This window comes from Lepidochelys kempii, chromosome 8, assembly GCF_965140265.1.
Source record: "Lepidochelys kempii isolate rLepKem1 chromosome 8, rLepKem1.hap2, whole genome shotgun sequence".
Lineage (NCBI taxonomy): Eukaryota > Metazoa > Chordata > Testudines > Cheloniidae > Lepidochelys > Lepidochelys kempii.
This window is the reverse complement of record NC_133263.1, coordinates 98379913-98402216: the sequence shown is the minus strand read 5'-3', so window position 1 is coordinate 98402216 and position 22304 is coordinate 98379913.

The window sequence follows — 22304 nt, the reverse complement described above, 5'->3', positions numbered from 1 at the left end:
ACAGCTTCCGTTGGCCGGGAATGGCGAACCATGGCCACTGGGAGCTGCGGGCAGCTGTGCAAATGTTAACACACAGTCTAGTGGCCCACCAGCGGATTACCGTGACGGGCTGCGTGCGGCTTGCGAGCTGCAGGTTGCCCACCACGGGGTTAGGTTATCTAAACTTTTAATCATTTTTGTTGCTCTCCCCTGGACTCTATCCAGTTTTGCCACATCTTCCCTAAAGTGTGGCACTCAAAATTGGACACAGTCCTCCAGCTGAGGCCTCATCAGTGCCAAGTAGAGCGGGACAATTTCCTCCCTTGTCTTACATGCAACACTCCTGTTAATACATCCCAGAATGATATTAGCCTTTTTTGCAGCTGCATCACATTTTTGACTCATATTCAATTTGTGATCTAGTATAACCCCCAGATTCTTTTGAACAATAGTACCCCCTAACCAGTTATTCCCCATTTTGTACTTGTGCATTTGTTTTTTCCTTTCTAAGTGAAGTACTTAGCAATTGTCTTTACTGAATTTTATCTTGTTGAATTCAAACCAGTTCTCCAATTTGTCAAGATAATTTTGAATTCTAATCCTGTCCTCCAAAGTGCTTGCAACCCTTCCCAGTTTGGTGTCATCTGCAGATTTTATAAGCATACGCTCCACTCCATTATCCAATGCTGACGATGTTGACACCTTAAAAGCCTTCCCGTCCAGACAAAATAAATGATAATGGTGAGGGAACAGAGTGGGGAATGGAAGTACACACAGAGCCCTGAGGGGGGGGGGGTGACAGTGGAGGACCCTGGCATGGGAGAATGGGAGTACCACAGAGACCCTGGCACAAGGAAGGGGGTAGGTGCCTTGCAACAAGTCCCTGAAATAGAAGAGGATGGGAGGGTGGCACACAGGGAATTTGTGAGGGAGAATGGAAGAGTGCAAGGAGCCACCTACTCCTAGGGTTATTAGGAGTTGAATTTATTTCCCTCTGTACTTTTGAAGAACTGGCTAAACAAGGGCAGCCAGATGCAGAGAGATACAAGTAAACTATGACAGGCTGATAAAGGGAAAGCATTTAAAGCATGTAATCGGGGACAAGATTATGGTAATAGGAGATACACTATAGAAGTAATAGGGCAGGAAAAATATGGTGAAGTTAAATAGGATAGGGATTTGGGAAGAAAAGGCAACAGGAGTTCATGTGTCCTTGATTATGCATTAAGGATCCATAAGGAAGCCAGAAGTGAGAAGGGCAGTGCAAGATAGTGTGTGGGGGAACTGGCCATCAGAGTTGAGGGGGATGACACTCATAACTTTTGTTGCCTCTTAAAGAGAAAAAGAGACAGAAAAAGATAAAATACACAACTTTTATATTAATAATTTACTGGGAATGCAAGTAGAGATGGAAATGTCTTTACTAAATAAAAAGTTCATGTAAAGGATTAATGTAGTTAGCTGTTGTGAGACAATCCTGTAGACTCAAAAATAAACCCAGTTAATTCAAATGATGTTAGATATTTCAGAATGTGTGTATCTGAGGTCCTATATAGTTTTAGTTTGAGGACTTACCTCAGCATTGCTGCTTGTTATTGAGTTTCTTATCAGTGGTAAAATACAAAGTGTCCTGACAAAGTTATCATAGGCATTAGTCTCACTTACATGCATTCATGTCGTATTTTTAATGACCCTGAGGACCTCTGTATATTAGTATGAAAATAAAATAGAAAAATATTTGCTTATAATTGTTACATTTATTAGCATGCTCTGAATTAAAAACTTTCCATAGACATGCATACTTTTAAATTTCATGTGTAATCTTATCCTTCTATTTCATATTCCTTTCAGGCAGCTCTTTCAGTTTCTCAGAACCATTATGAAAGATGAAGAACTTCCAAACAAATTTGTACCAATTGATGCTCAACATTATAAGCATGTGTCTCTCTCTCAGACTTTTCATGTTGGACAATCACAGGTAAAACCTAGTATCTCTATTCTAAAAATAAAATGCAGCTCTAATATTATTTGAATTCCAGTCTTGTTCTCAGTCTGGTGGCATGAGGGTAGCTGTAAGCTATATCTTTAAAGTTCCACAAAGATACATCTTTATGTAATAAAGTGTCTTAATTTTATCCTGCCCAGACTGTAAATCACCTTATAGTTCTTGGGACATAGTATAAAAAAGCATTGTTACAAAACAATTTTGTGGTTAATTATAAGGAATATTTCTCTTTTCTGAGTAATATGTAACAAACCACCAAGGTAGTTCTTTAAGAAAAGGCACTATATATTTACTTCAAGAGTAAAGTACCTTAAGATATCTTAGAGCAAGATTATTCTCATTCCCTAAATAGATGAGCAAGTAGGGGAGGGAAGAGTGCAAAGATCTACATAGGTAGTATTGGTCTAGAGGCAGTCCAGGGGAAGTCAGAGCAACTTATGGATGCTCAACACATGGGAAGATCAAGTCCCAAGTCACTTGTATCTTCAATTTCTAGACCAAAGTTATCTCTCGTACGATGAAACTGAGAATTTTAACAAGACGTACCTTTTCCCACACCATTCTCCCTGGTGTGCCTCCACCATTTGTCCTTATTCTTAGAATTAGGGCTTGACTACCCAGTACAGCAGTTCACATTAGAGGACTGTGATATCTTTCTCGCTTTTTTTTTTATCTTCTTATTAAGGCAAAGTTATAATAAAACATACTACATTAATTATCCAGGATCAGGTTAACATTCAAAGAACCTGCCTAAAGATTCTGGCTTGCTGCCTGGGGAGCCCTCCTCCACTGAGTATGGTAAAAAAGGTTACCAAATGTCTAAATACCTATTCTCTGACACTTTTGTTATGTATGTAATTGGTGTGAAACCTTTTCCATTACAAGGACAGTCCATATTTGACTATATCACAATTTCCTAAGAGGAGTAACAGACGGGTGTGATTTCTAAAGTGCACTGATGTGCTGCACACTAACAGGCCTGTGTAGACCCTGCTGGCATGCACTAAAAGTTCCCTAGTGCATGTTAACATAAGTGCTTCAAAAATCACACCCCACTAGTATGCATTGCCACAAATTCTTATACTCTTTTCTTTGTTTAGAGCCCCCATATTGTCAAGCTCCAGTTAACATGCTGATTGAGATCCTTCCTCAGTTCCAGCAAACTATTTCAAATATTCCAATATAAATATTTCCAGGTACATCAATGCTTTGAGGGACCTTTTTGGTGCTGTATATATGCGTGAAGGAAATAAAGACTGCACTAAACTGCTAATACAGTCTTTGAGTTAGTGTCAATGGGTAAAAAGAAAAGGAGTACTTGTGGCACCTAAGAGACTAACCAATTTATTTGAGCATGAGCTTTCGTGAGCTACAGCTCACTTCATCGGATGCATACCGTGGAGCGGTATGCATCCGATGAAGTGAGCTGTAGCTCACGAAAGCTCATGCTCAAATAAATTGGTTAGTCTCTAAGGTGCCACAAGTACTCCTTTTCTTTTTGTGAATACAGACTAACACGGCTGTTACTCTGAAACCTGTCAATGGGTACTTTGTTTGTCTTTACACATATATACCTCAAAGAAGTGGTCCATTAATAATAATACTTTAGGTCTAATATGCACTCATAGATATGATGGTTCTTCTTCGAGTGCTTGCACATGTCTATTCCGGTATAGGTATTTATGTATCCCGAGCACAATTGCCAACAATTTTTCTCTTAGTGGTGTCCGTTGGGTCAGCTCTAGTGCCCTCTGGCATTGCGCAATCATAGCGCCGATATAAGACCCTGCCAGTCCTGCTCTCCTTCAGTTCCTTCTTACTGCCCATGATGGCTGCTGGAACCTCTCATTGCTTATACAATCTCATCTTAGTGTTTTTTTCTCAAATTTTAATGTAAATAGTTTAGTAGTTTGTTAGTTTTAGATAGTTTAAATAGTTTTAGATCTGAGGTCCCCAAATTGTGGGCCATGGCCCCCTGGCCCCCAGGACCCACTGTGCCCCCTGAATGTTCCTTTGTCCATGGGGGGGACAAAGGAACATTCAGGGGGCACAGTGGGTCCTGGGCGGCAGGGAGGGAGTGCCATCCAGCCCCGTTCTGACCCAGCTCTGCTCTGGCCCCAGCCTGGGCCCCTCGCTCACAGCTCTGACCAGTTCTATTCCCACTACTTCCTAATCCCAAAAGCCAAAGGTGGGGTCTTAGACCCATTTTAGACCTGTGTGGTCTCAACCACTATCTCAAGAACCTGAAGTTTCGTGTGGTCTCCTTGGCTTCCATCGTTCCCTCACTGGATCCTGGGGATTGGTCTGCCACCCTTGATCTAACGGACGCAAGAGTTTGTGTCAGATGAGAACTTAGACACTGCAGACACCCCACCAGAACGTAGGATTCTCCTCCTCTCCCCACACGGCATTACCATTCAACTGACTTCCTTTTCTTCTACCCAGAGAATAGGGCCACCATAACAAGGACCATTGTTTTGCACTGGATTTGCAGTTTGTGCTGTTTTTCAGCCTCAAATTTTAATAAGTTGGAGACTGTCCCCTCAGGCTTCTTTCACCTTCCATTCTGTCTGCTCAATCCCTTCTTTCACCTAGATGTTCCATTGTGGAACTTTCCTTTGTGGGCCAGGGCCCCACTTTGACTTTCCAGTCCGTTGAGGGTTCCAGAGTTGCAGAAAATGGCTTATAGAAGAACAAGAAACTCAGCCTCAGGATCCTACTCAGAAGAGGACCTATACTCTTTCACTGGCTTCCCAGTCATGGAAAAGCTGCAGAAAAATAGAAAAAAAAAGCAAACATTTTACAGGAAGCAGACACACACCTCCTAGCAACCCCAATTCTCTGTTAACCTCAAATCCAAGCTTTGTATGCAGAGATAAAGCCACTGGCATGAGCGTATAAAAGGAAAAGGAGCCCTCCTTCCACCCCTTACTGTTCCCTTTCCCTGCTTTTGAGATCACTGAGAGCACTCAAACTGGATCCCTTCCTTCTCTGTAAGAGAGGGAGCTCCTGGGAGATTGTTCTCTCTGAGGGACCCTTTCTTTGGAACATTCTTCCTCCCTTTCTGCCATCCCAGTCCATGGTAGCCTGAATCTATTGAATTCCATGCACACTTCAAAGCCCATCTTGGTTTGGTGGAGGGCTGAGCAGTTGAACGTCTGGTGAGAATGTGTGTGGAGGTAAAAGTTTAATGTAAAAACCTGCTAACACTAAAGAACAGGAGGTGTTACTAGTTAAATAGCTAAATGGTAACTGCTTGAAAAAGTTTTAATTTGTCCTTATGTCTAATAAAAATAAAGGCCACTGTACCTCAATCTTTGAAGTATCGCCTTCCACAATGTCGCTTGTCCATTTAGTCCTCAGCATCTCTGCCAAAATTGCCAAATAAGGCAATGTGGATTCATGGCCACTAGAAACTGGACTGAAACCATCAGTTCATTTCATGCATATCAAACAGCCATCAAATATTAATTTTTGGTTATGACTGGCCTGTGCAAGATTTGAAGCAGTGATCAGTTCTGTATCCCACATTGGGCACTAGCAAATAGAAGCTAAATGCAAAAGAGAGAGATCTGTTTAATACATCTACATTTCAGTATGGAATATTTGCTCTTGTCAACTAAGAGTGTCAAGTATCAGGAAGTAGCCATGTTAGTCTGTAGCCACAAAAACAACAAGGAGTCTGGTGGCACCTTAAAGACTAACAGATTTATTTGTGCATAAGCTTTTGTGGGTAAAAAACAGATGCGTTTGAAGAAGTGGGTTTTTTATCCACGAAAGCTTATGCCCAAATAAATCTGTTAGTCTTTAAGGGGCCTCCGGACTCCTTGTTGATTTTGTCAACTAACAGAGAAGTAAAAAAAGGGCTTTCCTAACTTTGGCTCAAAAGGAAGAATCCACTGGCAGACTCTGGATTAAAATAAAGTGGTGGCAGGGGTAAAGAATAAACAGTCTTATATGGCATACAACCCTTTGGTGCAGATGAAATTGTCAGTTTCCTGGGTTGTTCATGTGTCTTGCTCAGATCTTGGTTTGGGAATCTCCTGGTTTCATTACCTCATTTTGATTAGAAGGAGAGGGAGAAATAAAGTCCGCTGATATAGTTAAGCAGTCAGTTTTCCCAGGATCTTCAGGACTACACCATTTCTTCTGAATACCCGTAGGATATTTCCTCTCTTTATATACCTACCTTGATAGGACCAGGTGGCAATCATCTTTGCAAGTGGCACACTGTAAGCTTGTTTCCCTTTGAAGGATATTAATGTTGTTCCTGCTTGACTTAGTGTAGGATATGTGTAACATTACAAATCCATTACCCCTGCCCTGAAGATTCCAAATTGAAGTGTTATTTTAAACAGCTGTCACTTAAAAATTAACTTTGTCTACTCTGTAACACGTTGAGATAATCTCTTCTCTCCACATGATCTAAGAGATAGTAGTGTATGGAATTGTGGGCTTGAATATGTGTAGAGTAATATTTGAACATTGATCTTTTTATCAACTTTAACAAAATTCAGCATAATCTGAGGAGGAATTAGTAAGAATTATTCTGTAGCTTTAGTAAAAATGTTCGCAATTATTTTAATTTCAGCATTTAATGCTTACTATGTTTAATTAGTTTAAATGTATTTTGTTAATTACTATTACACTTCATGTTGTCAGTTTGTACTCCTCCTGTACAGTTAACATTTATCCTGTGTATTTTTACCAAATACAAACTTTAGCTTTGGAAAGCTTATTCCATCCTCCTCCCCTCTCCCCCAATAGTTTGTACCTTGTTCAAAAACATTATCTCATCCAAATGCTTCATTTGGAATCTTGTCAAACTAAAGTCTGTTGAGAAGTATTGATTGATAGTTGGAATATATCTTAAGAGAAGTTACTTTTAAAAAAGCATTAAAGGTAACTATTAGTCTTCTTTTTCCTATAAGATAATTTTACATCATTAGCAAAATAAAATCTATCGTAATTTGTAACTTTTTAGTGACTGGATAACATTTTGTTTTATGTATGACAGGAATCAAGCAAAACGCAAACAGAGGCAGCAACAGGTACTATAACTTTCAGAGTCACACACACAAAAATCTTATTTACACTGTTGAAAGCCAGCACAAAATAAAGGAAAGTAAAATGCCAAAATTAAATACTAACCCTGATTGGAAAATACTATTACCAAGGCATAGGAATTATAACAGAAGACCCATAGCATAGGTTCTAAAAGTTAAAGAAAAAATATTTTCAACATTGTAATAACTTAACATGGCAGGCCTTACTATCCGTTGGTGAAAACTGCCATAACTTCACTGAGGATCTGGCCCCTTATCTTTTTTATGCTGACTATCTTTATACATCAATACCATTAGTTCCCTTAAAAACTGTGATAGCAATAAGAATATTAAATAGCTTCAAAATCGTAGAAAAGACAGAGGCAGCCAAAGAAAACTCTATTTTATTGAAAAAGTGCACACTAAATTAAAGAGATGAGGACAAATATTTACTTTCTTCATTAACCAACATAACCTTCATGTTGACTGACTAAATTTTTTACAAACAGGTCAGCATGTCCGTAAGTATCAGTTTGGTTATAAATCATGGCTTTGAATCTCTTCTCACACCAATTTTACAATGTAATGCTACTTCTTCAATGGAGTTATTTCAGATTTACACTGGTGTGAACTCATAATCAGGCCCTTTAGTTTTACCAAATGTGTAGTGCAATTTGATGATGCCTATTGCTCTGCAGCATTAACAACCTAACCATCTGTTTACTGTATGTACCAGATTAAGAGATGATGTACTATAATTGATTATTTAAGCACACACAGTGATAAGGCAATGTGCAGTAAGTAAGAGTGGTGGTCTTCCATGTAGAAGCAGTATATTCTCCAATTCTCTGATGGAGCCGCTGTCTCAGTTTCCCTCCTGGGTCTGGGATAAGCATACACAAACAACTAGAGTTCCAACTACAGTCTCCTTTCTTGCATCTGCTATATTAACATATAAAATACATCTCAACATTTGTACACTACTATTTGCAAGTAGGAAGAAAAGGGAATTAATCAGTTAGGAACCTCTAGCAACAACTAACTTTTGCATGGACTAATTTTATAATTTGCCAACTACGTTAAAAAATAACTCAGTTTTATTCTGTGTTCACAACAAAATTTATGACAACGGTATATTTTATATGTGAGTACAATTACTTTATCTCAACTAGATCTATTTATTTTAGCAAGTGGTTGTCTTTATGAAATCCTGAAATAGAATAGGGAGGGGTGAAAATCTTACTCAGCCACTGTTAGGAAAAAAAATAAAATGTGACTTCAGAACTCATGAAATTGACAGTAAAGTTTTACACTAAACTATAAAATGGCAGGGAGTATTTTTATATCAATACAATTTTGAGGATTAAAATATATAGGATTTGACATAAATCTATAGATTAAAGCTTTTGTTCAGAGTCCTCCAAATATGGATTTTTGGGTTATTCCTGTATTCTGTGACATCTCATCAGACAGATCCAATCAGATTGTTTTAGTCTGAGGGGTCCTGTTGCAGCAGCTCCATCTTGCCGAGAACCAGTCTCTTTCCTGGTGAATCAGCTTTGTCAGTCAAGCACGTGCCAATACTGGCAACCTCTGTCGTCCTTCTCCCATGCAACAGGAATGGGATGACTAGATTCTCTCCAGATCTTCTGATGAAATAGGGTTTTCTCTGAGAAGGAAGTTATGCGCACCTGCACACACACAGCTGGAAATCTCCAGACAATTCCATTTTGGGGACTGAAACAGTATTCTCTGCTTTGGACCTCTCCAAAGAAGACATTAGAGAGTTGAAAGGTTCCAGAAGAGGCCCTTTCAAATCCAGGTAGAGCCAAAGACCTGCTTCCCTATTGATGAGGACATTCTGGAAATCAAGATTCAGAATCCTGTGATAAAACCCTCTTTCCTAAAGACAATGCAGAACCATAGGCTATCCAAATTCTTCTCTGACTCATGTTTCTTGTTCTCTGTTCTCCACTTTGCTTCCCCACTTGCATAAAAGCAAATGATATCCTAGTTAAGAAGTCCACTTTACCAGTGGAAGGGATTTCCCGTGAGAGCTTCTGGAATACAAAATTGAATGCCATTTTCAGAAGAAACCACTGTGCTGTACTTGACAGGTGTACATTCTTCAGCTAGGCCATGGCTCTCTACTCAAGTGCCTTGCCAGCCTAGTTACAAATATTGAATTTGAACATGCCTCAAGACCACCTTGTCGAGTCTAGAAGTTCTGGAATAACCTACACAGTTGGTCATCCTCTCCTATTTACTTCTAAATAAAGTGACAGTGAGAGGAATGCTTAATTCTGACTCTTTTAAAAAAAAAGTTGTTTGGGGAGTCATTAGACCCCCGGCCTGTCTACCAGAAGTTCCAGTTGGCTTACTTCTGCTCTTAACAAGAGCATTTAGGATTCAAAAGATCCTCCCCTAAATCCCTTATTCACCCTAAATACCCAAAGACTAACTTTGTCATTTCGTGATTTTTGACAGCTTCACTTTGAAATCTTTTATTAGTTTATTTGTATGGAATTTTCTACATTTTTTAAAAATTAAAAAGATTCCATTATGTTTAACTTTTTGCTAGACTGCAGTAAAATGCTTTGTATTGTGAAGTATGTACCATCAACGAGTCCTCATTCTATACACACCTTTCTATATCATTGTGATGGGGCATGCGTATTGCACTGCGTACTGGGTCTGTAGGGGTTAATGAGGGCCTGTGGGTCCAATCAGCCTCACTCTGCTATACTGAAGTAAGTGTCACTCCTGGAGGGAGGAGATAAAAAAGGAAAAGCCCAGCTCAGTGGGGGTTGATTGGGAGAGGGAATAGGCCTCTTGAGCTGGCCCTGTAAAGGAAGTCCTGGTTGGGGCCAAAGCCAGCTGAGAAGCTTCCTGGGAGGTAGGATCAGCTGGACCTAGAGCCTAACTAGGGCCTCATAAGTGTTGGGGCCTCCTTGGGGCAGGTAAGCCTGGTGCAGAACCTTTTTGTTTCTTTTGTTCCTTAACCAGTTTGGAACCCCTTTGGAGGAGACTGTGAGAAAGGAGAAAGGCCTATCTCCAGGGCATGGTAGGAAGCAGCCCAAAGACACTCAGCAGGGGGTGTGAACAAACAGACCCTATCTGCTTCATACTGGGTTGCTGAGCTGGAACTCAGAGTAAAGGGTGGGCCAGGGTTCCCTTACTGGCCTATGTAGGGCAGAGTTGTGAAGACCCTGAAGCAAAGGGCTGGCAGGCCCAAAAGCCTGAAATTGGGCTGAACTTCTGGCATGGTGCTGCCAGACCAGTGGTGTGTTGGACTCACGTTTCTCTAGAAGGGGCATGACTAAAAGTGACCTGGCCAGAAGGCTGAGTTGCAAGAAGAACCAGACCATTATAGGGCATGAACGGCTGTCAGCCAGGGGCTCTAAAAGAAGAGAGCCTATAGACCATGGCAAGTCACCAAGGGATGCAGGATTTTAGAGGAATCCTGCCTTCTTCCTTGTGCTCCGGCACTTATATGAAGGGAGGTGGTACTCCTTTCAGATAGAGAAAAAGACAGCACTGCCTATGAATTTTCCTAAGCTATGTACTTATGTGTAGAACCAATAAAACACTGGTAGGTTATTGAAATTTCATTATAAAAAATGCACAAAGTACATTTTTAAAACTTTGACAAGCCACAGACTACTAAAAGGCATATTTGCAACTATCTCCTAAACAAATTTCAGTTTTTAGGAAGTGCTACAGCTATCCAAAAAAGTCACAAAAATGTTTTTATTGAGTAGGTTATATTGTATTCACTCTCTTAATTCCTCAAAATGGCTGAACTTTTTTGCTCAGACATTTAAAAAATAATTTCTGGACAGCAAACAAACCTGCCGAATGTCAACCCAAAGAGTAAAGAATTTAAAGAGTTAGAGAGTTGAAAGTGACCCTTTAGAATGGAGGCATTTGTGCAAACTTGTCTCTAGGCATTGCTACACTTTCTGCCTGAATAACACTATAGGCGTAATAAATGATCCGTTGGGGGCCATTTCATAGTCACTTCCAAGCAGTCAGAAAACTAATTCCAAGCAAACACTGTCCAGTAGTGTCACCTTGATACTTAAAACTGGTTTTATGCTCTGTATATGTTTCGCTGTTCTTTTTATCTATAAAGGTATTCTACCTAGTAACCTAGTAACCAGTACCTAGTAACCAGTACCTCAACTCACCAAGTATTGGAGTAGCCTGTCCTTCTCATTACTTCATTTATGTAATTACACACTAAGAAAAAGAAGTGTCTCTAAGACTGTACCTAGTTTTTCCAAACTTATTTTCCACAGATACCTTGCTGTTGCTTATGCCTGAACAGTTTCCTCAAAGGAAAAGGTATCGCAGGGGCTGAGTGGTACACATGGCCCTTAATACTATATACACCACCCAGGAATTTGTCAAACAAATCCTAATTTGTACTATCTAAAAGTCACAGGAAACGACATAAAAGCCCATACCTCTGGGATTCAAGGCTGAGTAGTAGCAGTCTCCCAGGCAAGAGAAAACCAACCTCTTTAATAAAAATCTACAGGTGGCTGCATGGTAATCAGTTCATGATTCTTCAAACAAAGCATTCAGACAAAGTTCTGAGTGCCATAGGAGATAATACCCTTGTTTCTTGACCTATTTCCCACCCCCTGCATAGCCCATTATTTCATATTGGGGAATGCATCTAAAGAAAGGGAATGGTGATTTCTACCTGTTAATTGCATTTTTGTGAAGGACTCCACTATATTTTGTTGCAGTGGTTTTAAAATGTTTCCTAAGTTGTCCACAAGATGGGGCTTCTGCAACAGGGATCTTAATACCCAAATTATAACATTTATATTAAAGAGCTATCTGATGATGTTATAGTTCACAGACACAATCTGTTAGTCCATATTTCTGAAGCCCATCACAGAAATATAACATCAGGAACCAAAATTCTTGTTTCTAAGGTAGGAACAGTGTTCTTTGATTATAGTAGTCTTTCCCATACAATAATAAATGAGTTTACTTTGCCCTTCACACACATATGTGGTGCTGGTGTATACTTGATTATTTTGAAAGACATTCAGATATCAAGGTGATGGGGTGAGTCTAAGAACATAGATCGATCAATATGTATTGTAGTTCAAATGCTGTGTAAAATCACCTTTGGCTTCAAGTGATTGTCCGTATACACATGCCACTAATTGTCCACATACACCCCACACGCTGGAGTGTGAAGTCTTTTGGCCAGCCGTGTCCATATGGCACATATGCACCCAGAGAGTCTTTGTGCCCCGCGTTGTGGGCATAAAAGGGCAGAGCGTGCCATCTGCCACTCAGTCCCTCTCACCACCTCCTGTCTTCATTACGGAGAAGCTCAGTGTCTGTGTTTTCAAGCAAGGTGATTTCCAACCTGTATTTTGTACATGGTTAGTGATTTAGTCTAGTTAGCATAGTTTTCTAGTTGCCTATTGTGCTATTAGTTTATTTAATTACCAAAACTAAAAATTCTCTAGAACCGGCTTGGCTTCCACCAAGTATCTCAGGTTCATGTACTATCCCTGGTGGGGAGGCAGCTATACTTGCCAATGATGGCCATTTGAAAGTTTTTTACTAACAGGACTTCCAAGGACAGGGAAGCCGGATGGGCAAATCCTTGAGTCCTACTTTGGGCACAGGTGTGCAGAACCCCACTGCATATGACCTTTCAGAGCAGAACAGTTCCAGTGGTAGGTCATTTGCTGACGAGCTGGCTCACTGGGCTGCAGCTTCAGCACAGGCTCTAAAGTTGATCAAATCTGACAAGACTTTGTCAGAGAAGGTACAGGGATAAAGAAGGTATTAGGGGTAGGTCTCCAACAGAGACCACAAAAAGAAGAAGTTCGCTCCCACACCACTTTTCCTCCAAGATTTCACAGCCCTGTGCATTTTCTTTTGAAACTTAACCTCACAGTAGTGCTGAGGATTCAGCACTGAGACAACTCTCAGATGAGCTGTTGAGACTGGTGCCTTTGAAAGCTCCCTCGTGTAAGAGCTCAGCTCCATCAACGTCTGATTCTTCAACATCAGCACTGACAAAGGTTATTCTGGCACAGCAGACCACAGCAACACAGTCTATGGCAGCAGTGGCTAGACTGGCACTGAGTGAGCTCATGGCACTGTCTTTGCTGGTTACCCCTTGGCATCACATGGCATTGACAATGTTAACAGTGCCAGTGGACCACATAGTGCTTTAAGAGCTGGAATACCCCTGATATCCATTTCTATTGCGATGGTGGCACCTGGGATTTCCCTGACTATGGCACCATGATAATATTATCAATAATGTCAATAATTGTCCTGTCCTTTGACTGTTGATTGCATCGAGGGTGTTCACAAAGGTAATAGCAGTTGTTGCAGCATACCTTAAAAATAAATCAGTCAGTCTCCATGTACTGTTAGTTGGATGACTGGCTGGTACAAGGAAGATTTCCTCATTAGGTGTCAGAAGCCATTTGTTATATCTTTGATTTGTTCCAGAGCCTGGGCCTGAAAAGTCCAGCTTGATTCCTGTTTAAAGACTCTATAGAAGCAAACCTGATCTCTACCAAATCCACGGCTCATTACTTCAGGACAGATTTGAGACTCTAATTGTCTTAATATCATAGCTGGAGTCAAATCTAAACACTACAGTAGGCGCTTGCCTCACTCTACTAGGACACATGGCATCATGCACCTTTATGACACTGCATGCCAGACTACACATTTGCTGCATGCAGGGCTGGTTAAAGTCGGTGCATATCCCCATTAAGCATAATCTGGGCATGCCCCTTTCTTTGCCTCCACTAGTACTAGCATCCCTGAAATGGAAGAGGAATTCTGTGAACACCTATGGAGAGGTTTCTTTTTCACCACCCCCAAGATTATAGTGATGGTCGCGTCTGTCTTGGGGTAGCGAGTGGGATAGTCCACTCCAATAGATAGTCTTTGGGTCTATAGCCTTTGGATCACATGAGAAATGTGAATGCACATCAGCCTCCTAGAATTCAGAGCACTGCATAGAGCTTGTGAGTCCTTTCTCCATCACATCAAGAGTCAGTCCAAAGAATGCATCCACCATATTCTGTATCAACAAGCAGGGTGAGGCAAGTCTTCCCTGCTATGTCAAGAAGCAATCAGGCTGAGTAACTGGAACTGGAAATCTCCCTCTTGGTGGTACACTTACCTGGTCTGTAGAATCATATTGCAGACAACTGGATCGGGCACTTCTCTAATCACAAGTGGGAGATCACAGATTCTATCCTCTGGGACATAGTTTCATTCTAGGGTTATCCTTGAATGGACCTGTTTGCAACACAAAACAGCAAGTGCCAGGTATTCTGTTTGAGAGGGGAGCACAAGCCTGGGATCCCTGTCTGACACTTTCTTAATCCCATGGACAGGAATTTTAATGTACGCCAACCTTGTGGTCCCATTAATTCCCAAACTGGTATGCAAGCCCAGACAGGACTCAGCCAAGCTGATGCGGATAGCAGAGGCAATTTTGGTTTCCAGACATCCTAAACCTGTAAGTCAGCCCAGCTGAGACCCTTTCCTCTGCTTCCAGAACTTATCACAGAGCAAAGGGAAGATCCTATGCCCAGATCTGAAGTCTCTTAATTTCACAGCTGGATTGTTGGATGGATGTCAAGTGTAGAGCAATTATGCTATTCACCTGTCTGGAATATCTTAGTGAACAGCAGCAGGGGCTCTGCTAGGCACACTTAACTTGCAAGATGGACTACATTTTCTTGTTGCTGGAGTCAGAAATTCCTGACTCCCCAAGAAGCATCCATTATCATAGATCTTGGATTACCTGCTTGGTTTGAAACAGGGTATCTGATTGGATTAGTTCAATCAAAGTCCACCTAGCAGCTGTTTTGGACCACCATCCAGCAACCTGATGGTCACTGTTTTTTCTCATCCATCTGTAGTTAGATTTCTACAAGGTCTAGTTAAGGTTTACCTAGCTATTAAAAAACTGATCCCACTGTGGGACCGGAATCTAGTCCTCTCGACTCTCATGGGTCCATCATTTGAACCAATGGCAATGTGCTCTCTGCTACACTTATCAATTAAAACATCCTTTCTTGTTGCTCTTATTTAGTGAGATGCGTATGAGAGATCCAAGCACTAATGACTGACTCTCCTTATACGATGTTTTACCCTGATCAGGTGACCCTAAAGAACTCAGTCTACGTTTTTGCCAAAGGTAGTTATGGAGTTTCATCTGAACCAGCAAATTCACCTACCTATATTTTTTCCTAAGCCTCACACTTGCAAGGTGGAGGCTGTGGTTCACATCTTATATGTCAGACATATCCTGGCATTTTACCTGCAAAGAACAAGAACATTCAGATCTTCACCTAGATTATTCATAGATTCATAGATATTTAGGTCAGAAGGGACCATTATGATCATCTAGTCTGACCTCCTGCACAATGCAGGCCACAGAATTTCACCCACCACTCCTAAAAAAGACCTCACACCTATATCTGTGCTATTGAAGTCCTCAAATTGTAGTTTGAAGACCTCAAGGAGCAGAGAATCCTCCAGCAAGTGACCCGTGCCCCATGCTACAGAGGAAGGCGAAAAACCTCCAGGGCCTTCCAATCTGCCCTGGAGGAAAATTCCTTCCCGACCCCAAATATGGCGATCAGCTAAACCCTGAGCATATGGGCAAGATTCATCAGCCAGATACTACAGAAAATTCTTTCCCGGGTAACTTGGATCTTACCCCATCTAAAAACCCATCACAGGCCATTGGGCCTATTTACCATGAATATTTAATTACCAAAACCATGTTATCCCATCATACCATCTCCTCCATAAACTTATCGAGTTTAATCTTAAAGCAAGATAGATCTTTTGCCCCCACTACTTCCCTCGGAAGGCTATTCCAAAACTTCACTCCTCTGATGGTTAGAAACCTTCGTCTAATTTCTAATCTAAATTTCCTAGTGGCCAGTTTATATCCATTTGTTCTTGTGTCCACATTGGTATTGAGTTTAAATAATTCCTCTCCCTCTCTGGTATTTATCCCTCTGATATATTTATAGAGAGCAATCATATCTCCCCTCAACCTTCTTTTAGTTAGGCTAAACAAGCCAAGCTCCCTGAGTCTCCTTTCATAAGACAAGTTTTCCATTCCTCGGATCATCCTAGTAGCCCTTCTCTGTACCTGTTCCAGTTTGAATTCATCCTTCTTAAACATGGGAGACCAGAACTGCACACAGTATTCCAGGTGAGGTCTCACCAGTGCCTTATATAACGGTACTAAAACCTCCTTATCCCTACTGGAAATACCTCTCCTGATGCATCCCAAGACGACATTAGCTTTTTTCACAGCCATATCACATTGGCAGCTCATAGTCAACCTATGATCAACCAATACTCCAAGGTCCTTTTCCTCCTCCGTTACTTCTAGTTGATGCGTCCCTAGCTTATAACTAAAATTCTTGTTATTAATCCCTAAATGCATGACCTTACACTTCTCACTATTAAATTTCATCCTATTCCTATTACTCCAGTTTACAAGGTCATCCAGATCCTCCTGTAGGGTATCCCTGTCCTTCTCTAAATTAGCAATACCTCCCAGCTTTGTATCATCTGCAAACTTTATTAGCACACTCCCACTTTTTGTGCCCAGGTCAGTAATAAAAAGATTAAATAAGATTGGTCCCAAAACTGATCCTTGAGGAACTCCACTGGTAACCTCCCTCCAACTTGACAGTTCACCTTTCAGTAGGACCCGTTGTAGTCTCCCCTTTAACCAATTCCCTATCCACCTTTCAATTTTCCTATTGATGCCCATCTTATCCAATTTAACTAATAATTCCCCATGTGGCACAGTATCAAACGCCTTACTAAAATCTAAATAAATTAGATCCACTGCGTTTCCTTTATCTAAAAAATCTGTTACTCTCTCAAAGAAGGAAATCAGGTTGGTTTGGCACGATCTACCTTTTGTAAAACCATGTTGTATTTTGTCCCATTTACCATTGACTTCAATGTCCTTAACTACCTTCTCCTTCAAAATTTTTTCAGAGATGATGAAAGACAAGACCATGTCATCTCAGAGACTGTCAAAATATCTATCAGACTGTGTCAAACTTTTTATGAGGTGGTGGCCAGGGTGGATCCCCTGGCCATCCTGAGAGCTCTTCCAGAGCTCAGGCAGCCTTAACAGCATCATTGAAGAATGTCTGTGATGAGCAGTGTTTGCAGGTGGTGTTTCCTAGTGGTTAGAGCTGTGGTCTTCAAACCGTGAGGTGCGAATGTTCAAGGGGTGTGGCGGGGCCTGGGTCAGCCCCCACAAAGAGTGGGGAGGGGGCGCTCTCCAGTCCCATCTCTGCCCCCAGCTCTGCTCCCACCCCCCCATTCCTAGCATTGGCCACTGGCTCCTGGCTCCACTCCTGGTCACTGCCCCAGTTACAGCTCTGACTGCAGCCCCACTCCTGGCCACGGCTCCAGTCCTGGCCCCAGCTGCAGCTCTGCTCCCAGCTATGGCCCCACTCCAGCCAAGGCCCCACTCCCACTCCCAGCACTGCTCATGGCCATGCAGCTCACAGCCACGGCCTGTGGCCCTCCCACTTTTTGCCGTGGGCGGGCCCCCTGCCTCTCTTCTTCTCCCCGAGGCCCCACCCTCCCAGCCAGGCCAGAAGCTGGAGCTTAGCATGGGTAAGAGAAGCTTGGGGAGCCCAGGCAGCTATGGGGAGCTGCTGACCCTTCATCTGCCTGGGTTGGGGGGACCAGAGAGCAGCACCCAGCCTGTGTCCCCAGCCCCTGGGCCCCCCACCCAGGGCAGATGACGGTCTGCAGCTCCCCACAGCTGCCTGCACAGCTCTTATCATGGCCCAAATGTGGCTTTTTGGTCCCCAAGGTCCTGCCCCCAGGCCAGGCCAGAAGCTGGAGCTAGGTCGGATTAAGAGCCGCGTGGGCAGCTATGGGGAGCTGCGGACCCTCCACCTGCCCTGGGTGGGGTGGGGACATGGGCCTGGAGCTGTTCTTGGGCCCCCCCACGCCGGGCAGGTGGAGGGGCCTGGGCTTCCTGGCCCAGCTCCAGCTTCTGGCTTACGCAGGAGCCAGGCCTCAGGGGGAAGGGGCAGAGCAGGGACAGAGCCATGAAGGGGGTGGGGCCTTGTGCCCTACCCCACTTTTAGGAAGAATCTGTCACCCCTGCAGCCACAGCCCCGCCTCTGGCCCCAGCTCCTAACCATGGCTCTGGCCCCGGCTCCCGGGGTGGTGTGAATCAGGTAAGGGGGGGCACAACTGAAAAAATGTGGGGACCATTGGGTTAAAGGGTTAGGCTCCTGGTCATCACATCTCTATTCTTCCCCTGGACCACCTTCACACTTTGTGTTAGTCTGGTTTGACTCAACACTCTGGGCAGGTTACCACTTAGTCCTATCTCCCCCCAAGTATGACAGGGTTTCTAGGGAGATATGGAGTTTGGCTATTGACCCCCTATGAGTGTCTGATCCCAACCAGGGGTTGCAAAAGGTATTAATCCTCCAGGGGGAAGTCTAGAAGGTAAGGGTTTTCATGCCCTTCTTGATTAGATTGGGAATTGGTACCCTCCCACTCCATCAGGCTCTGGCCCAGGGCTCTGTAAGGGTTACCAAATGTCCAGCATCCAGGGGTGCCTGAAAGCTGCTTCCCTGGGCCACTTCCTAACACCCATTCTCTTGTTGGAGTCTTGCAGTCTGTCCCAAAGTTGTAAGAGAAAAGATACCAATTGGATCTTCAGCCCCTCCGGGCTCAGCCGGCAGGCCTCTTCCTCTACCAAAGAAGGTTTCCTTCTTCCTGCCTTATCAAGTTCCTTTGGAGCTGTCTGACTCCTTTTTAAGCTCCACCCCCCCGCTGGAGCATACTCAGCAGGTGCAGCTCTAATGAGGGGTTTATACACCCTGTCACAGTGTCTATTTTAGATATATGAAGAGTAGCCTGTTGGGAGTCTGTTCACACACTTACGAGACATGGTGATTACTGAATTCTCTAGGTCAGATGCTGTATTTGGCAAGGCTGCTCTGGAATCTTTATTCTCTTAAAACTGAGCTCCCATCTACTTGCAGCTGGTCCACTGCTTGGGAGTCACCATTCGTGGAATATGCATAAGTACAATCACTTGAAGGAGAATGAGAAGTTACTTACCTGTACAATAATTGGAATTCTTCGAGATGTGTTGTCCATATGCTCTTTTCACAACCAGCTGTCCATCCCCTCTGCCTCTGAGTAATTTATTCCAGGATTCTGCAGTTGAAAGGAAACTGGCAATTGGCATACTGCCCTCTTATTCCTTCTACACAGAGCACAAGGACATATGGCACATGCATGCCATACAGATACTGCTGGCCAAAAGATTCTGAACTTGAGTACATGGGGTACATGTGCACTATTAGAGGAATATGTGTATGGACAACACATCTGGAAGAATTTGTTGCTGTAAAGGTAAGAAACTTCTCTGTCTTTTCTGAAGTAACTCTGATAAATAGCCACTGTCCAAATTCATTGATATTGTGGGTATGACTCTTTGAAGAAGTTGATAGCCCCATTGACTTTCTGTTGAGAAAGTAACATCCCCAAGGAGGACTGCATTGATATTATGGGTATGACTCTTTGAAGAAGTTGATAGCCCCATTGACTTTCTGTTGAGAAAGTAACATTCCCAAGGAGGACTGCATGAAGTCATTGGTTGCTGAGGAGGGACTAAATAAGAAAGCTTTCAGTCTTAGAGAGACTGCATGATGTAAGTTTATCTATATATATATAAGACTTCATGAAGCAGTGCTGGTCTGGGTATAAAGAAAAGGAGTACTTATTGCCCCTCTGCCATGTACATTGGTCAAACGGGACAGTCTCTACGTAAAAGAGTAAATGGACACAAATCAGATGTCAAGAATTATAATATTCATAAACCAGTCGGAGAACACTTCAATCTCTCTGGTCACGCGATTACAGACATGAAAGTTGCGATATTACAACAAAAAAACTTCAAATCCAGACTCCAGCGAGAGACTGCTGAATTGGAATTCATTTGCAAATTGGATACAATTAACTTAGGCTTGAATAGAGACTGGGAGTGGCTAAGTCATTATGCAAGGTAACCTATTTCCCCTTGTTTTTTCCTACCCCCTCTCCCCCAGACGTTCTTGTTAAACTCTGGATTTGTGCTGCAAATGGCCCACCTTGATTATCATACACATTGTAAGGAGAGTGGTCACTTTAGATAAGCGATTACCAACAGGAGAGTGGGTTTGTGGGGGTGGGGGAGGGGAGAGAAAACCTGGATTTGTGCTGGAAATGGCCCAACTTGATTATCATACACATTGTAAGGAGAGTGATCACTTTAGATAAGCTATTACCAACAGGAGAGTGGGGTGGGGGGAGATATTTTTTCATGCTTTGTGTGTATAAAAAGATCTTCTACACTTTCCACAGTATGCATCCGATGAAGTGAGCTGTAGTTCAAATAAATTGGTTAGTCTCTAAGGTGCCACAAGTACTCCTTTTCTTTTTGCGAATACAGACTAACATGGCTGTTACTCTGAAACCAGTCTGGGTATAGTTTATCATGCAGCCATAATCTATAAAGTCTTATAAAGAACTCAGACTACAAGGGTCTCAGGCATTTGTTTTCAATGGGACTTTGTGCAATATTTCTTAATTTTAACCCCAGTGTCTCAGTTCTGCTTTGATCCTCTCAACTCCCCTGTGCCTCTCTAAGCTTCTTTCAACTTCCTGTCCTCTTTTTCTTTTGGTACCCCCAAATTATGTTCTTAATGACCTCTATGAATCACATTCTGTAAAATTTTGATAAAAACTCAGAAGAAGAAGTTATTGCACATGGTAGGCATATATATTTTAATCCATCAAAACCATTTCCCCCAATTTTAACTAAAATATATAAACTAATTTTGGATTTAAAAAACTGATATATGCCATATTTCTGTAAGTGAATTATACAGAAAAGATACTAGACCTCATTCCTCACCCACCTGCCAGTGTAAGGTGTTAGTTAAAATACAGACATTCTGTAATTTCATGAATTACAGGGGGAAATTTTCTAAAGTATCTAAGGGATTCAAAAGCTCAGGTCCCATTGAAAGTCAATGGAAGTCATGCTTTAGATCTCTTGGTGCTTTTGAAAATCTCCCACTTAATTACAATTCCTTAATGAGTACTACTAGAACACAGCAAGAAGAACATGCATATAGTTATACATTTAACTTTACTACTATTTTAAACTATTGCACTGAAAATAGTCTCCGTAAATGTTATAATTTAATTTGTTGTCATGGTTATATTTTAATTCATGACATCTAATGGACAGTACCAAAATGTTGTCATTGCAGCTGCTGAAGGTAATACTACAGATGACTTTTGTTCTGTTACAAAAACAGTCGTGTGTAACAGCTCAGATTCAGAAGTCAACTTTCATGTGCCAAGCAGGAGTTTGACTGTAAGTTCCAGGACTTCCTCATTAACATCTTCATCCACCAGGAGTATAGGAACACCCTGTGACTGTTTATCAGATGATTCCACGTCTCATGTTTCCCTCTCAAATGAAATTTTTACAGGAAACATGAACTCATACTTGTCAAGTATTAACACAAAGGAAAGAGTTATAATTCCTGTTGTATTTCAGTCAAACCACTCATCCTGTGATGATCAAGAAAATGAAAATTCTACTAAAATATACCCACATCTTGGAAAAGCAAGGACTCCAAAGTCGAGACTTGAAAACAATGCTATCATATCGTCTCCCTTTAATGAAACACTGACTGTAGTGAAATCAAGTGAAGACATGACCCATCTACCCATTTCTGAGTCAGCACAAAGATCCATGGGTAATATTTGCAAATCCCATTCATTAGATTCCAGTAGTCTTACTGATTGTGATTGCTCTCATTTCCCAGAACCAGACAATGACTTGAATGAATAAGCCTATATGAAATATGAAGAATGACAGACTTGCTTTTATAATAGTAAAATTCATAGTAAGAATGTATCAATAGTAATTTTAAAAAATTAATTTACCAAACTAATACAAATTCTGAATTATTTTTCAAGAAAATAAACTTGACTAACAATGCCTTTTGCTGACATCTTTTAATTTTTAGGGAGGGTATTTATTTCATCAATCCATGACTGGGTGTGCTAAACCAAAGGCTGCAGAATCTTCCCTATTCCTTTGTCAAACAGGCAAGACTGATGAATGATCAACTCATAAAAATTTTACACCCTCTAAGCATCTCCTCTGAGTTCCCAGTTTA